Consider the following 16,792-nt stretch of genomic DNA (forward strand, 5'->3'; position numbering starts at 1 on the left):
AGGCATTCTCAGGGTATAAAGTAGCTAAAGTTGTGAGATAGGTGCATATGTTATAAAATACATGTAATTCTTTGCAAACCTGCAAAGTACATCAGAAGCAGAAAGTCTGCAAGGGAATCTGTTGGACCGGTAGATCATGAGGTAGCAAAAGGGACATTCAGGGAGGACAAGGCCATAGTGAAGAGACTGAATGAATTCTTTGTTTCGGTTTGTTATGGATGAAGATGCATCAGATCTACCTGTACCAAGAATGATTATCAAGGGTGATGATGTGGAGGAACTGAAAAGTAACAACAATAGTGGAGAAAGAGAGCCATTTATGGAACCAAAGGAGCTTTTATTACCAGATTCAATAGCATGTACACATGTTCCATAAGTGGCTTTCGTTATCCACTATTGTTGTTAACTGTTGACTTTCATCATGGGGATTTGTTTCCTTTGTTGATATTTCTACTGTGAAGGAACTGAAAGAAATTTCTGTTAACCTGGAAGATGTACTGAGCCAAATCGATAAATTAAAGAGTAGTAAATCTCCTGGACTGGATGGTATGCATGGAATTGCTGATCTGTTGTTAGTAATCTGTAACCTGTAATTAGTCATTCGTAGTTCCTTAAGATTGGAGGTTGGCCAACGTAACTCCAATTTTTTTTAAAAGGTTTCGGAGTGATCTAGGAAATTACAGACCAGTAAGCCTGATATCAGTGCTGGGCAAAATAGTGGAAACTATTATAAGTAATAAAATAATGGAACACATAGATAAACACAGTTTAATGGGACAGAGTCAGCATGGATTCAGCCAAGGGAAGTCTTGTCTCACAAAATTGCTTCATTTCTTGGAAGGCATAAACAAACATGTGGATAAAGGTGAGCCAGTTGATGTAGTGTATCTAGATTTTCAGAAAGCTTTTGACAAAGTTCCTCATGAGAGAGTCCTCAGAAAATTATAGAGTCATGGGATAGGAGGCAATGTTCTAATGTGGATTAGGAACTGGTTATTGGACTGAAAACAGACGGTAGGTTTAAATGGCCATTTTTCTCAATGAAGGAGGGTGAATAATTGAGTGTCACAGAAATCTGTACTGGGACCGGTGCTATTTAACATTTTTGTAAGTGGAAATCAGAACGATAAGTGAGGTAATTAAATTTGCAGATGACACAAAACTATTCAAGGTTGTTATAACACATGCATACTGTGAAAAGTAGCAGGAAGACCTTGGGAAATTGAAAGACTGGGTATCCAAATGGCAGATGAAATTTAATGTTGATAAATGCAAACTGGTGCACAATGAGAAGAATAATCTGAATCATAGTTACCTGATGCTAGGGTCCACACTGGGGGTCAGCACCCAAGAAAAGATCTAGGGGGTTTGTTTATTAAGGCATGTTAGCATTTTTAACATGCTATTAAAGCTGAGGCAAATTAAATGCTAACATACCACCACATTCCTATGGGCACATTACAATGTAATGTGCATCAACCATTAATGTGCATTAAAAAAACTAAAGCACGCATTGCACACCTTAGTAAACATACCCCTAGGTGTTGTGGACAATACACTGAAATCTTCTGTCCAGTGTGTGGTGGCAGCTAAAAAAGCAAACAGGATGCTAGGAATTATTAGGAAAGGGATGGTAAATAAGATCAAAAATTCCATAATGCCTTTGTATCGCTCCATGGTGCAACCTTATCTTGAGTATTGTATTCAGTTCTGGTCACCGTATCTCAAAAAATATATAGCGGAATTAGAAAAGGTCCAAAGAAGAGCAACCAAAATGATAAACATATTGGATTCACGGAGGTGGATCTCTATTTTGCACATTTCTGAATTATTAGTTCCATTTTTGTTTGTTTGTTTCTTTTTTTCAGCCAGCATGTTTTTTCCTCCTTATTTGGAGTTACTTTCTGCTGTTTCTGTTTTTTTCCAGAAATCTATGAAACCAGTGCTAGTATTCTATTCATGGGAATTTCATGTTAAGTTTAAACTGCCCCTGGGCAGTTGAGGTTTTAAATGTTAATTACATTTTTTACTTGCTCAGAGTTCCCTCTAATTGACCAGTTTTTGCAAAACAATTAGAGAGATTTCGGTTGTTTTGCTATCCACACAATTGTTCATTACTAAGAAAAATCATTTTTTCCTATGGCATTTGAGTGAATGGCGAGAGAGCTAGTGACCTACCTGTCTAGTCAAGTCGATTTCAGTTAAAATTTTATTATATATTTTTTTTTTGGGGGGGGGGGGGGGAGTTCTCTATGGAGGCTAATATTAAGACAGGTTATTTAATAGTTATCCCGGGTTATTAGTAACTAGGTCTTATTGCATAAAATGTGATCTCCTTTAGTATAGTTTTTGTTTCATTTGTTTTAGTTTTGTCAATTTTATTTGATTAATAATTTACACCTCCTTTTACAAATCCACACTAGTGGCTGTCAGTGAAGTAATGCCGACACAGCCCATTCAAAGTGAATGGGCTGTGTTGGCATTGCAGCACTGCAGCCACTAGTGCAGCTTTGTGAAAGGGGAGGGTCTCAATTCTTAGGGCTTGTGGAGCAAGTTTCATTCTTTTATATCACTAAACGGAGTTCCTTTCTATTTTATTGATTTTCAATCTAGACCTGTTTGCCAGATTAAGCGGTAAAGTAAATCTGAATAAACTTTGAACTGTAAACTGTAAATGTTGGTGGTGCATGTAGCGGATTTGGACCTCTATATTAGGCAGGGTTGATTTTTTTTCTCATGGCATACCTAATCAGACCTAATTGTACAACAACATGCCATGATACACAGGTTGTGAAACATAGTATTAAAGAAAGACTACGTTACCTTTCAACAAACTGAATCATAGTAATAATAACAGTAATAGCAATATATATATATATATATATAACCCAGTGATCATGCAACTGATGAAAAAATACATGTTAAAAATAACAAAATACCATGATTTCTAAATTGAAGTAGAAAAGCTTTAGAGGACAAAAACGATGGTAATACTAATTGGAACTCTTGAAGCAATACCGATTGGACTGCCAAAGTCCTTGAAATCTTTTGTTAGAATATAACCTCATCAATTTTGAAGGGAAAAAAACCCTGCTCTACCTGGAACAATATATATCTTGCACCATTTTCTCTCTGATTTCCAGGTCTTTTAGTAAGTACTGAAGTAAGGAAGATAAAACTGGTCAACATGTGGTCACTGGTGATGACATTTCTGAAGAGTTCAGCCAGCCTGATAGGCAATCTCCCCTGTGATAAATATTTTAAGAGCATAGTCCCAACAATTATTGAGCAATCTATGTAGAGATTAAAATGCCATCTCAAGAAGTGAAAGAGAATGTGGAACAGTAGATTAGCAACTTTTACAAAAAGCCATCTGGTATAGAGTTGAGCGTTAGATGTAGGTGCAGTGATAAGAGGCCTGGAGAGCAGGAGCAAGAGAGAATCCAGAAAAGGCTGCATGGAAAAACAGACAACTGGAAGTGAGCGCTGACAGAGATTAAATAGATGGGGATGTGCTTTATTTTGGAGCTGTAGGAGGTAAAAACCGGGTGTCAGTGGTCTGGAGGCTTAAGTAGGTGGTGGAGGAATTAGAGAAAAGAGTGTCACATGTGGTGGACTGGGAGTCTTCAGTGGCAGGAACTTTGACACAGCTATGCCAGTAGGTAGGAGCACTGTCAGATAAAGTGAAAAACAAGTTAAACATTAGGGTCATGAGACTACCATAGTGGTTTTTATAGAGAAAGTATTAAGGGGTCCTTTTACAAAGGCACGCTAGCTTTTTTAACTTACACTAAAAATAAGCATGCAATAAACGCTAGAGATGCCCATATATTCTGAGAGCATCTCTAGCATTTAGCACATGCTATTCACTAGCACATATTAAAAATGTTACTGCACCTTTGTAAAAGACCCCCCCCCCCCCCCCAGTGAACTGGAGGAGTAGCAAAATTGTTATATTAGCAACCTTAGAACCAGGGGAGACTGGTTTAAACCCCACTGTAGCTCCTTGTGATCTTGGGCAAGTCACTTCCCACCATTGTCTCAGATACAAACTCAGATTGTGAGCCCTCCAGGGACAGAAAAAATACCTTCTGTACCTGAATGTATTCCTACTTTTGGGCTTGCAGGCAATATATAAGAAAATAAGATTTATCTTGCCGAGCGGATTGGAAAAGAGCCATGAAAACATATAAATCAGCAATTCATAAAGCAAATAAATCTTATTTTTCTTCACTTATAGAGTGTGCTTTTTTCTCCCCTAAACAACTTGTTGGCCTATTTAGAACTTTAGTCCTGAGTTCTATATCTGATGTTGATGATGAATGTTTTCCATCCTCTTCTTGTCTGGTAACATATTTGTTAGACAAAATATTAAAAATCAGAAATTTAGCTCATCCTGATTTACAAGCAGTAGTTGATCTTTTTTTGTTTCTGTTTCAGCAATTGTTCCTGCTTTTTATACTGATATAATACTTTTTCTTTGGCTAGTAATATTAAAGGTAAGCACCTTTTCTCCAAGCTCTCTGCTTCATCTTGTTTGCTAGACAGATGTCCATCCAATCTTATGAAAGTTCCACCACTACTAATAATTAAAATTGGCTTACATATCCTAGAAACATGACAACAGATAAGGGCTAAATGGCCCATCCAATCTGCCCCTCCTCAGTAGCCACTAACTCTTTTTTCTAAGGGATCCCACTTGTCTGTCCCAAACTTTCTTAAATTCTGAGACAGTCCTAATTTCCATGAGCTCCACCGGGAGGCCATTCCACACATCCACCACCCTTTCCGTGAAAGAGTAGTGTATTTCCTTAGATTCCTCCTAAGCCTATTTCCTCTTAACTTCATCTAATGCCCTCTCATTCCAGAGTTTTTCTTCATTTGAAAAAGGCTCACCTCCTGTACATTAATGCCACTGAGGTATTTAAATATCTCTATCATATCCCTTCTCTCTTGCCTCTCTTCCAGCATATACTGTACATGTTGTCCCTATATGTTTTATGACAGAAACCGCTTACCAAATTTGTAGCCGCCCTCTGTACCATCTCCATCCTATGTATATCTTTTTGTTGGTGTGTTCTCCAGAATTACACACAGTATTCTAAATGGAGCCTCACCAGAAACTTATACAAGGGCACTATCACCTCTTTTTTCTTGCTGGTCATTCCTCTTCTTATGCATCCCAAGCATCCTTCTGGCTTTGACCGTCAACTTTTCTACTTGTTTCACCACCTTAAGGTCATCAGACACAATCACCCCTCAAGACCCACTCTTTTTTTGTACACAGAAGCACTTCACCCCTATATTGTACCATGCCCTTGGCTTCTTGTAACCAAAGTTATGGAATGCACTACCTAAATTCATAAAAAACTCAGAATCATCTTAATTTTAGGAAATTACTGAAGACCACCCTGTTCAAGAAGTCTTACGTTCCTGACCCAACCTAATTTTACCTCTTCTTCTGTTACAGGAAAATCCATAGGCCCTTTTCATTTTTATTTACCCTTATTACATCTGCTGTTTTATATGATACCTTTACGTTCATCATTTTACATTGTATATAGTGTTTAATTGTACTATTCTGAACTGTAGTTTTCCCTACGGTCTTGTGTAAGCCACATTGAGCCTGCTTCTGGTGGGAAAATGTGGGGTATAAATGTGTTAAACAAATAAATAAAGTGCATGACCCTGCATTTCTTCATGTTAAATCTTAGTTGCCAATTATTGGACCATTCTTCCCAGGCCTTTAATGGAAGAAGTAACTAACTTGTTAGTCTCACACATACACACAAGGAGTGACACGGGTTGCACATACTGTAGTAGGACATGTTTATCCACTCCTACCCTAGCTGAGATAATATTTAACCATCTCTCTGACCTCAAGTGCACCTTTCTTTAAATTAGTCACCTTACTTTATACCTCTTCTTATTCTCTTACCTATCTATATGTTCCATCTTTGCTTATACCCTTCACTGTCAATTAAAATGTATTGTGTTGACATTGTAAGTAGTATATTATAGCATACTTTGTATTGTTATTTGAATATTTTTACTGCTGTAATTGCCTATTGCTTATGTTTGATTTATTCTTACTATACACAGCCTTGAGTGAATTCCTTCAAAAAGGCAGTAACTAAATCCTAATAAATACTCTACATTTGGACATTCTGGCTTCTACAAGAAAGAGGGCGTAGTTAGTGCATTATTATAATCAGAGGGAGGGATCTATGTTTAGAAGAAAACTCCTCTGTGTACAAAAGTCCCTCCTTGAATTTATGTTTTGAAGATTCCGAACATAAATACATAGACAGTGAATTCCCAGAGATGCAGCAAGGTAAATAAAAGAAGCTCAATGCATATACTCTTGCCAGGAACTTGCTGTGGGGGAAGATGAAGAAGAGTTTCAGTTTGAGATCATGTTGGCTGAGAAGTCAGAGGAATTAGGTTATTTCCCAAATAGAAGGTAGTCTAGTGTAATAAGTTTTATAAGTTGGAAGTAAAATCATAAAATGAATATGGAGGGAGCCAATTTGGTGATAAGCAAAGGAGTGATATGCCATGAGGTAGGTTGAATGTGGAATGTCAGAGAGGTAACCAGCAGGAAGGAGGAAATAGCTGTAAGATTGCAGTAAATGGCAAAGTCTACTGCAGTAGTCAGATTTTGAATCCAGTGCCTTCACCACATTGTTAAAATAGCTTCCTGTATAATACTCCTTGCAAATTAATATTTCAGTAACATACTGTACTTTCTGGAGCAGCTACCTTGTCAGCACATTTTTGGCACTTAGATTATATGAAAGCATCCAAATGGCTGAGTGAAGAAACTACTGTGCTATAACAATTATAATGGTATCGTACTTAACATTTGCACCAATGCATTGTTATTATTTTCATTACCACCCATAAGTTGGACTGGCTGACTAAGAACTGATGATATTGTCTCGCATTAAAAATTGACTTTTACAAGAATTTCTTGCAGTTTTGAGAGAACTGTAATTGCTTAACAGCATGAGGCTTAGTTGCATTAGCATAAAAGTTAATCTCGTTCAGAAGTGCAGTTTGTCACCCACATCGATTCCTACTTTTTATGTTGCCTTTCAAGGTTAGAGATCAGATCCTTCTGATACATTGGTCAATTATAGTATTAATCTAAGGGATTTTTTTGTGGATTCTTAACCAAAATACAGGTATTCCCCATTGAAAGAAAGGCACTCAGGGCAATATTCAAAGGGACTAACATGTTTAATGGCTGCCTCTAAACGTAAAAGTTTTGTATCTGTAAATTTTCAGTGGCAGCATGTTGACAGTGTTGCTGAAAATTCAGTTTTTATTTGCATTTCAAAAAATATATATCAGTGTTTGAAAAGGAAAAAAATTCAATCAGAATTACAATTTCAAAGAAAAACATCAAATAAAAACTAGAATATTTGAAATGTATGATAATTAGAACACACTTGAGGGGGAACAATGAATCACTATCCAGAACAAGATGGATAAAGTAAAAGGAACAAGCACAAGACCACCCTTCATGAAGAATTAACTACCCCCCCCCCCCCAGCATATGAATGAAGACTTCTTACATTCTTTAAAATCCAAGAAAAATCTCAACTGAGATGGGTCAAAACAGACACACATGATGTTCCCATAATGAATAATACATTTACAACGAACCCTAAGGTGAAATTTAGCACTTAAGCCAAGAACTTCCTAGAGCAAAACAATAAAAACATTTCCTCCTTTCTTCAGTCCATCCCAAAACATCAATATTTGTACTCTTCCTCCTAGAAATGAAATATCAGCAGACCTGAAGTGTGGAATGGAATTTTACAAAGGATGTCCAATTCAGAATAAGAATGTCCAGGTCAGTATGTCACTGGTGGTGCCAATATTTTAGAATAGATTCTGCAAATATATAGATGGCCATCTGCTGGTGACATCCAGCATGAACATCCTTTTTACAGAGTGGCGGTAAGACCAATGCAGGCTTACCGTTCGCTCTTCCGGGACTACTGTTGGCCCAACATGGCCACCAGTTGTAGTCCTGCCCTGAGCGAAAGACATTTCCAGGGGAAAAGAAAATGCCCGGAAATGGCTTGCATGACGGTAACCTGGTGGTAATCGGGCATCATTGTGTGCTGCCCGGTTACTGCCGGGTTAGTGCGGGGAGCCCTTATTGCCACCTCAATGAGAAACAATAAGGGCTTCCTGCCACATGGCCATGCGATAAACGTTCTCTTATTGCTTGGCCATGTGTCATCAAAATAATAATTCTCAAACATATATATATATTTAAAAAAAATACTAAAGTGGAAAGCACACACAAAATCAAAACATTGAAACCTATTAACTATCCTAAGCCTGTAGAAAATCACAATACCAGCATGTAATCATTATAATTAAATAGCTACATTTATATTCACAACATATTTCTCTAGCTGAGAAGAATCCAGAACACATGGAGGGGCATTTTCGATATGATGTCTAAGTCCAACTTTGGATATTTTGCACAAAACATATAAAATCTGAATAGGAAAGAAGGTAATTTGCAAAAAAACAAAAATGTCTATCTTTTTTTAATACTGTTTCTAACAAGGTTTTATGCTTTGAATATTTTGTTTTTTTAGTCCACTTTTGAAAAAAAAAAAAAACACACAGAGCTTTATGCCATTGTGATGTAGGAGGAGCCAACATTTTAAGTAGACTGGTTCACCAGCCATCTCAGGAGAGCAATGGGGCAATGTGCATTTCTGTGCACATTATAAAAATGCTTCCAGGTACACATCTCACCTTTCCTCCCTTAACTTGTCCCCTGAGCCCTCCAAAACAAATCCAAAACCTACTACCCCACACTGTACACCACTACCATAGCCCTAATGGGTGAATGGGGCACCTATATTGGGTACAGTAGTATTTTGGTGACTTTGGTAGGGGTCACAGTTTCCACCACAAGTGTGATAGGTAGAAAGAGATAAGGATCTGAGTCCCCCACTCCACAGTGCAATGCACCAACCACTACACTAAACTAGGGAGAGGGAGGGTTATCCAGACTATGTAACACTGGTCTCTCTTTGGACCCAACCCAATACTCCATACCCTTCAAAGCCTAGCAGTCACCATTTTCTCCCTCCTCTTCAAGACTCCATCAAGCCATTTCATCTTCCTTCCTCTTCACACTCTAAACCTCAGCAAGTATTCTTCCTTTTCCTTCCCTTCAAAGATTCCACCAAGAATGTTCCCCCTTCCCACCTCCCATCTTCTCTAAGTTTCTCCTCTTCTCGGGCATGTGGTGTTGTGTGGCTTCTGATGATGCTATGCCCTCCCTCTATGTGCATTGCATAATTATGATGCTCCAACCCATCCTCCGTGTACTTCCTCTTCCTTCAACCTGTAAAAGCCATATGGGAGCTGGGACAGTTACTTCAATTATCCCCTTTATAACTTACCTCTCTAAGGCTGGCCCTGCTCACAACAATTTTCCATCATTTAAATGAAAGTGTCCTGTCTGCCAGTGTCCCCTTCCCTGTCTTTTTACTCATGTGATTCTTCATTTCTTTTTAATGGATTGAGGGGACTACTGGCTGGCTGTATAATTTCTTCTAAATATAAGGAAATAATCTGCATGAGATAGTATAAACCAACCGCACCATGGTAAATAGACCCAGTGAATGTTAGATTTTGGTTTCTTACCTCTGAAGATGTTGGCTCCAGTTCTGTCTCTCATCAGGAACCTGAGAAATCATATTTTTTCCAGTCTCTCATTGAATATCTAAGTATATTCATTTTTTCTCCTTCTCTTCATTGATATAAACAATTAACTGAATCTCCATGGACACCAGACACAGCTTAACATTCATGAGTGTCACAGACAACAATCACAATTGTAACATCATCACACACATCATTGGTACAGGGTTTTTTCATATGCTAGATAAAATGGTTAACCCCTTCACTACCAACTGTATGATGACAGTTTCTAAAATGATGTACCAGTTCACCTAAAGAATTACATAGTTAACTGCCTGGATAAACATGTTCCCAAATATAGTATAGTATATAAAAATCTATGATGGAGGCAGGAATAGATCAAGTGAGGCAAACAAATGCCCAGTTTTGATTTTCAGATTTACCTGTTTTGTTTTGTTCTCACCCACAGATAAAACAGATGCAAATTTAGATAGGTATTTGGTAGGTATGTGCCTTGCAGTCAACTGCCCTTTGCAATTGTGATATAAAAGATCTGTGTTTAAAAGTATGGTTTGTTTTTCACTGTTTTTACAGAAGAAATAAGTTTAAGTCATATTTGTTTTCTTCCACATAATAGATCCCATGCTACTAACTTCTTAGTGCAGTATTGCTGAGAAGAGTAAACCTGCTACTATCTCCTTCCCAGCTTCATCTACACATCTCTTGTTTTCACTCTGACATTTACTGGGTACACTAGCAGGTGGAAAGACCTCACAAGATGAGCAGATGAGGGCTTAGCAGGGTATATTTGTTGGCAGGCTGTAGCTAAGTGTGGTCTGTTAATGAGTGGTGATCTTAGTGGACAGCAGACAACTGGGCAGGGGGAGCATGTAGAACATCATTCTATGCACTCAAGTTGACTTTTATAAAATTACCCAGAACAAACAAACATACAAAGCAGGTGCATATACACATAGGACCAGATTCTATGTATGGCGCGGTGAGTAATATGCGTTATATTGCACATAAGGCCAATTAATGCACACTACTCAATTAAGTAACGAGCCAATCAGTGATGTTAATTGGCCGATAAAAAACAATTATCATCATTAATTTGAAATAGTTGGAATTTATGCACACTTCTTTTTAGGTGTATTCTAAAAAGAGGTGCACGTAAATTCCAATACAGGTAGATGAAAAGAGGACATGTCCACGGGAGGAGTGTGGCAGTGTCAGGGGCATTACTCGAATTCATGTGTGTTTTTATAGAATTCAGGGGAATGCACCTACACTTAGGCATGGGCATTTACACCAAGTTTTCAATGGCTTAAATGGCCGCACCTAACTGTACATGCATTCCCCAGTCCTATGTGCTATTCTAAACACCGCACCTAACTTTAGGCACATTATATAAAATAGCGCTAGATTTTAGATGCCACTTACATAATCTGACCCATAGCACTTAATTTTATATGATATACATCTAGGCATTCCCAGGAATAGAGAGTAAGTTGAGTGGGATAAGCATTTATACAAAAGTTTAGACAGCATGACACAGTTAAACACCTGGCTCCTAGCAGGGGCAAGTACGTGTACCTCCTTTTCCCGGGGTAATTTTAAAAAGGTACATAGGTTCAAAAATAAGTTACATTTGAACAATAATCTAAGGAGTCAGAAAGGAGTAATGATGAAGGTAAAGACTTTTTACGGCGTGGATTAGCTCGTAGGTTTTTTTTTTTTTTGGTACTGTTTGAAAAATAATCAAATCTCATGTCTTGGGATATCGAACCAGGAGCAGAGACAGATTTGAATGTTTGGCAGAGACTGTTGACATGATCAAGAATAAGAATTTGCAGTAATGGAGCCGACTTCCTCAGCTCTTTCCACAAGTATAATATTTGAGGTTTTCCTTTGTATCCCCACTTAATATAATGCTTTTGATTTTCAAATTAATTCGTTTTACTCTATTTGGACATTGACAATTAGGGTTATATTGTTTGGATCATCTAGCTGATATGTTAATGGTTAGACCCAAATCCCATTGGGTTCCCCCTGGGGCATCAGACTCGTGAACTCCTATGTTCAGTGATTTGATATTATGAGACATAATGAAGATAGCGAGAGAACCTCAGAAAGGGTTTTCCAGTTTAACTCAAACAGAATGGGGTGCAATGAGGGAGTTGAGAGACAATCACAAATTAGTCATCCCAGTCCACAGATAAAGGAGGAACAGTAGTGGGGCAGATTAGGGAACAATACATAACGGAATTAGTGAGTCGAATCAGACCATAGGTATTGCTTGAAACTGGTGTTGGATCTGATCTCTGAAATTTAAGCACTCATTAAAGAGAACGAATGAAAGGGGTTCTAAATAGGGTTTTTGATGAGTAGGGAAAGTAGTTTTTGATTATTCATTCACCATGAGCACTGCTGATTTGGCAGTCATTTAACTAAGCTGCAGCAAAAATGGGCTTAGCACGCATTTGCATAGGTTTTTCCCATGCACTAAGACTAAGTTTAGTAGCACCATAAAATGACCAGATTTTTTTTTTATTGCATTAATGGGCATGCACTAATGAACAAAGATCTTGAGGATAGGGGCCGGGAAAAGAGTGAATGTGATTCTGTGTGCGGGAAGATCGAGAAAAGAACTGAAAAGAGTCCATAGTAGTGGCCCAAAAATGTATGCTTGCCTATGTACAAATGTACCCCCCTGTTTACAAAGCCGCTATAGCAGCTGATGGTGTGGAAATGCCAAAACAGCTCATTCACTTTGAATGGGCTGTGCTGACATTGCCACACGGCTTAGTAAACAGACCCTGTAGTGTGAATCTGGCCATAAACTGAAGCACAATTAGATAAAAGTGGCTTTTCTAAATTCAAAAATAAGTCAGTGATAGACAGAATTAAAACATGCATTACACATTCTTTCTTCAATCCAAATTCAGTATTTCCCAGATAGTACACAGTCCTCCCTAGATACACTACACTAAAACTGATTTTGGCAATATTGCATGGCAATATTTAAATACAGATGGTACCAACTTATTACAGCATCATGTAGTAGCAACAGAGGTTTTTATGTGTGTACTTCAATCAACTTCTACTCTACCCCAAAACAAGAGGGCCTAATTCATTATAATATTCATGAGCTAGGCTGGTTGCCCCTGCATAACAGGAGGACACATACAACCCCAGTTGTTTTGTTTGCAACTCACAGAGTTCATTTTTCCAAAACCTTAAACTGTGCACTGGGAAATTCTCAACCCTTTAGAATTCCAGTCCCCACACTGTTTAAAATACAGGGCTCAAGGTCTCTTTCTGCCAGTAGACTAAACAATGTTTTCATAAAATACCTCCAATAATGCAAAGCTATAATATGTGGCACAATAAAACTAAAAGCATCTTTCTTGATTTAGGGGTCTTTTTACTAAGGTGCGCTGAAAAATGGCCTGTGATACTGTAGGCATGGATTTTGGGCACGCACAGAATCATTTTTCAACACACCTGTAAAAAAGGCCATTTTTTTTTACATTTTTGTCTAAAATGGATGTGTGGCAAAATGAAAATTGCCACACGTCCATTTTGGGTCTGAGTGTCACATTTTCAAAAAACGCAGGAACTCAGATTGTGAGCCCTTGGGCCACTGTCGAGGAGTGGCAGTGGCAGGCAAAACCACCCCACACCGGCGACTAGGCAGAACAGGACTGGACCCCCGGACTGGCGTAGCAGCAGAGGCAAGCAAGCAGGAAAGCAGAGCAGGCACACAAACTTCACCTGCACTTGGCCACCTTTCACCAGGAGTTGAGCTCCTGACTGCGAGTAGCTGGCAGGACTTACTGGGCAAGGCAGGATGATACCCACTAGGTTGAACTAGGACTGAGGGTCAGAGGGGAAAAGAACATACAGGGGCAGCAGGGCAAGGAAGAGAAAGCTCATGGGCAGGACTGAAAGCTGCAAGCAGCCACTAAAACAGGGAACAAGACACTGAAAACAAGACACAAACAGACAACCAAGAACTGGACACAGAACAGGAGAATAACCCAAGGTACAAGCTGGGTCTGGGCAGGCAGCAGACAGAAGAGAAAACCAGGAAACAAGCCAAGTCAGGGCAGGCACAAGAGAAAACCAGGAAACAAGCCAGGTCTGGGCAGACAGCAGAATCAGGCAAGAAACTGAAACAAGAAACCAGACTAGGCAGAAGTGCACAGCGCACCAACATACCAGGGACCTTAGACGATGCAAAGACCCAGGCAGAGAGTCTCCAAATGGCCAAAAAGCCCAGCAGCAACTGAGACTCACTGCAACAATCACCAGGCAACTAAGGGTGCTGTGCAGGTTCAAACAAAACAAGCAGGTCTGGCAGTCTGGAAGATCCGGACCGGACTGAGCTGAAATCTGGAATGGGTGACAGCACACAGAAACAGAACTAACTCACAAAGAACAGACAGAAGCCAGCTCAGAAGCTGACCACTAGAAATATGGTGAGTCGGAGAGGGGTCACGGCCACAGACGTGACACTAAGACCTTACCACCAGCCATTGACCTAGTGGTAAAGTCTCACGCGGTAACTGGGTGGTAATGACTTACACATGCCAAATGCCACTTGGCGCGAGTCCAATAAGTGCAACAGAAAATAAAAATTATTTTTCGGCCATGCGTATCAGACACGTGCCAAAAATTACCGCAAGAGCCATGCTGTAGCTGTGCAGTAACTCCATTTTGGCGCACATTGAGTGTGCATAGACACTTACATGGATTAGTAAAAGGGCCCATTAATGAATTTAAAGCAAATTCTTCAATCCCTGAATTCATTTTATCTCTAAATCTCTGTATTTATTTGAAAAGCTTAATATGCTGATTACATGTATATGAAGCTAATCGATTTAAAATTTAAAACATTTTTGACCCAGCTAGCTTTTGACCAATTTGTAATATCCCTTGAAAAAAATGTCATTGGTCATCTGTCATCTTTTCTTGACAAATCTTTTGTGCTACACACGTCTCAGGCTGGGATCAGGAAAGGTCACAATATCAAGACCATCCTCACAGCTTTCTACAATGAAATAAGACCTTCAACACTCTTCAGTGGTAGTCATTTCATTGGACTTTTCCTCTACCTTTGACCTAGTGGATCACAATTTTCTATTATAGTATTTTCAAACCCATGGACTCACAGGTTCCATTCTATCTTGGTTTCCTTCCTTTCCAACCATAATTTTCAAATTGACCATAACCATTCTCTTTCGTCGTTCTCTTGCTTCTAGAATTCCACAGGGTTCCATTCTTACCCTCCTCTCTTTAATACCTTTTTCTCACCTCTTCTCATCCTAATTCAATCTCAAGGCTGCAGCTCCTTCTGCTATGCAGATGACAGTCAGGTCTCAAACTCCTTGTCCTACTACTAATCATGTCTATAGTGCTATTAGACGTACACAGTGCTGTACACTTGAACATGAAGAGACAGTCCCTGCTCGGCAGAGCTTACAGTCTAATTAGGACAGACAAACAGGACAAACAAGAGATAAGGGAAGGGAAATGGGACGATGATATACCGCCTTTCTGAGGTTTTTGCAACTACATTCAAAGCGGTTTACATATATTCAGGTACTTATTTTGTACCAGGGGCAATGGAGGGTTAAGTGACTTACCCAGAGTCACAAGGAGCTGCAGTGGGAATTGAACTCAGTTCCTCAGGATCAAAGTCCACTGCACTAACCACAAGCCTACTCCTCCATAAGGGTGCTGAACAAGTAGATAAGGGTTAGGGATTAAAAGCAGCATCAAAATGGTGGGCTTTTAGCTTAGATTTGAAGACGGCCAGAGATGGAGCTTGACGTACCAGCTCAGGAAGTCTATTCCAGGCATATGGTGCAGCAAGATAAAAGGAATAGAGTCTGGAGTTAGCGGTGAAGGAGAAGGGTGCAGATAAGAGAGATTTACCCAGTGAACAGAGTTCCCGGGGAGGAATGTAGGGAGAGATGAGAGTGGAGAGGTACTGAGGAGCTGCAGAGTGAATGCACTTATAAGTCAATAAGACGAGTTTGAACTCTATGCAGAAACAGATAGGAAGCCAGTGAAGTGACTTGAGGAGAGGGCTAATTTGAGCATAACGACACTGGCGGAATATTAGTCGTGCAGCAGAATTTTGAACAGATTGAAAAGGAGAGAGATGGCTAAGTGGGAGACCTGTGAGAAGCAAGTTGCAATAGTCTAAGCGAGAGGTGACAAGAGTGTGGATGAGAGTTCTGGTAGTGTGCTCAGAAAGGAAAGGGCGAATTTTGGTGATATTATAGAGAAAGAAACGACATGTTTTAGCAGTCTGCTGAATATGTGCAGAGAAGGAGAGGGAGGAGTCGAAGATGACCCCATCTGCCTCCTCATCTTTGAATGTTTGGTTGAACAGGTTCTCTTCTTTGCTTAAGGATAATCTACTTTTCCTTGATCAGGCCAACCCCTATTCTCCTTTTCTTTCCCTTCCAGTTATCAATGGTCATTCACTGCCCTTTTGTGACACTGTCAAAATCCTTGAGATTACCTTTTAAAACCCAGATTGGCACTGTCATTTGATCCTCATTCTTTCCTTAAGTACTTATGTACTTTACAAGGGATTTGTTCTTTGACTGGGTGACCAGAGAGTTGGATCAAGGGAGAGTGCTAGATGTGGTGTATTTAGATTTTAGCAAACCCTTTGGCACAGTTCCACATAGATGACTAATAAATTAAACCGAGTGCATTCAATGTGGGCCCTAAAGTAACTGGTTAGAAACTGTTTGCATGGAAGGCAACAGAGGGTTGCTCATTCTGAGGAAAAGGATGTTATCAAGGGTGTGCTACAAGGTTCGGTTCTTGGGCTGGTTCTTTTTAACATTTTTGCAAATGATATTGCTGAAGGGCTGTCTGGTAAGGTTTACCTCTTTGCAGATGATACCAAAATCTACAATAGGGTAGATACCCCTGAAGGTGTAAATAATGAGGAAGGGCTTAGAGAAGCTAGAGGAATAGTCTGGAATTTGGCAGCTTAGATTTAATGCTAAAAAAATGCAGGGTCATGCATTTGGGCTGCAAAACCCAAGGGAACAATATAGTTTAGGGGATGAAGAACTTT

General features: G+C 39.3%; 1 protein-coding gene across 3 annotated transcripts in view; it reads right to left on the reverse strand.

Moving 5' to 3' along the window:
• The window catches only part of DPYD (dihydropyrimidine dehydrogenase), a 1,476,885-nt gene that overhangs the window by 1,205,932 nt on the left and 254,161 nt on the right, over positions 1–16,792 (reverse strand). The gene's annotated exons all lie outside the window — the stretch shown is intronic.

The sequence above is a fragment of the Microcaecilia unicolor genome, chromosome 6 (assembly GCF_901765095.1).
Source record: "Microcaecilia unicolor chromosome 6, aMicUni1.1, whole genome shotgun sequence".
Taxonomy (NCBI): Eukaryota; Metazoa; Chordata; class Amphibia; order Gymnophiona; family Siphonopidae; genus Microcaecilia; species Microcaecilia unicolor.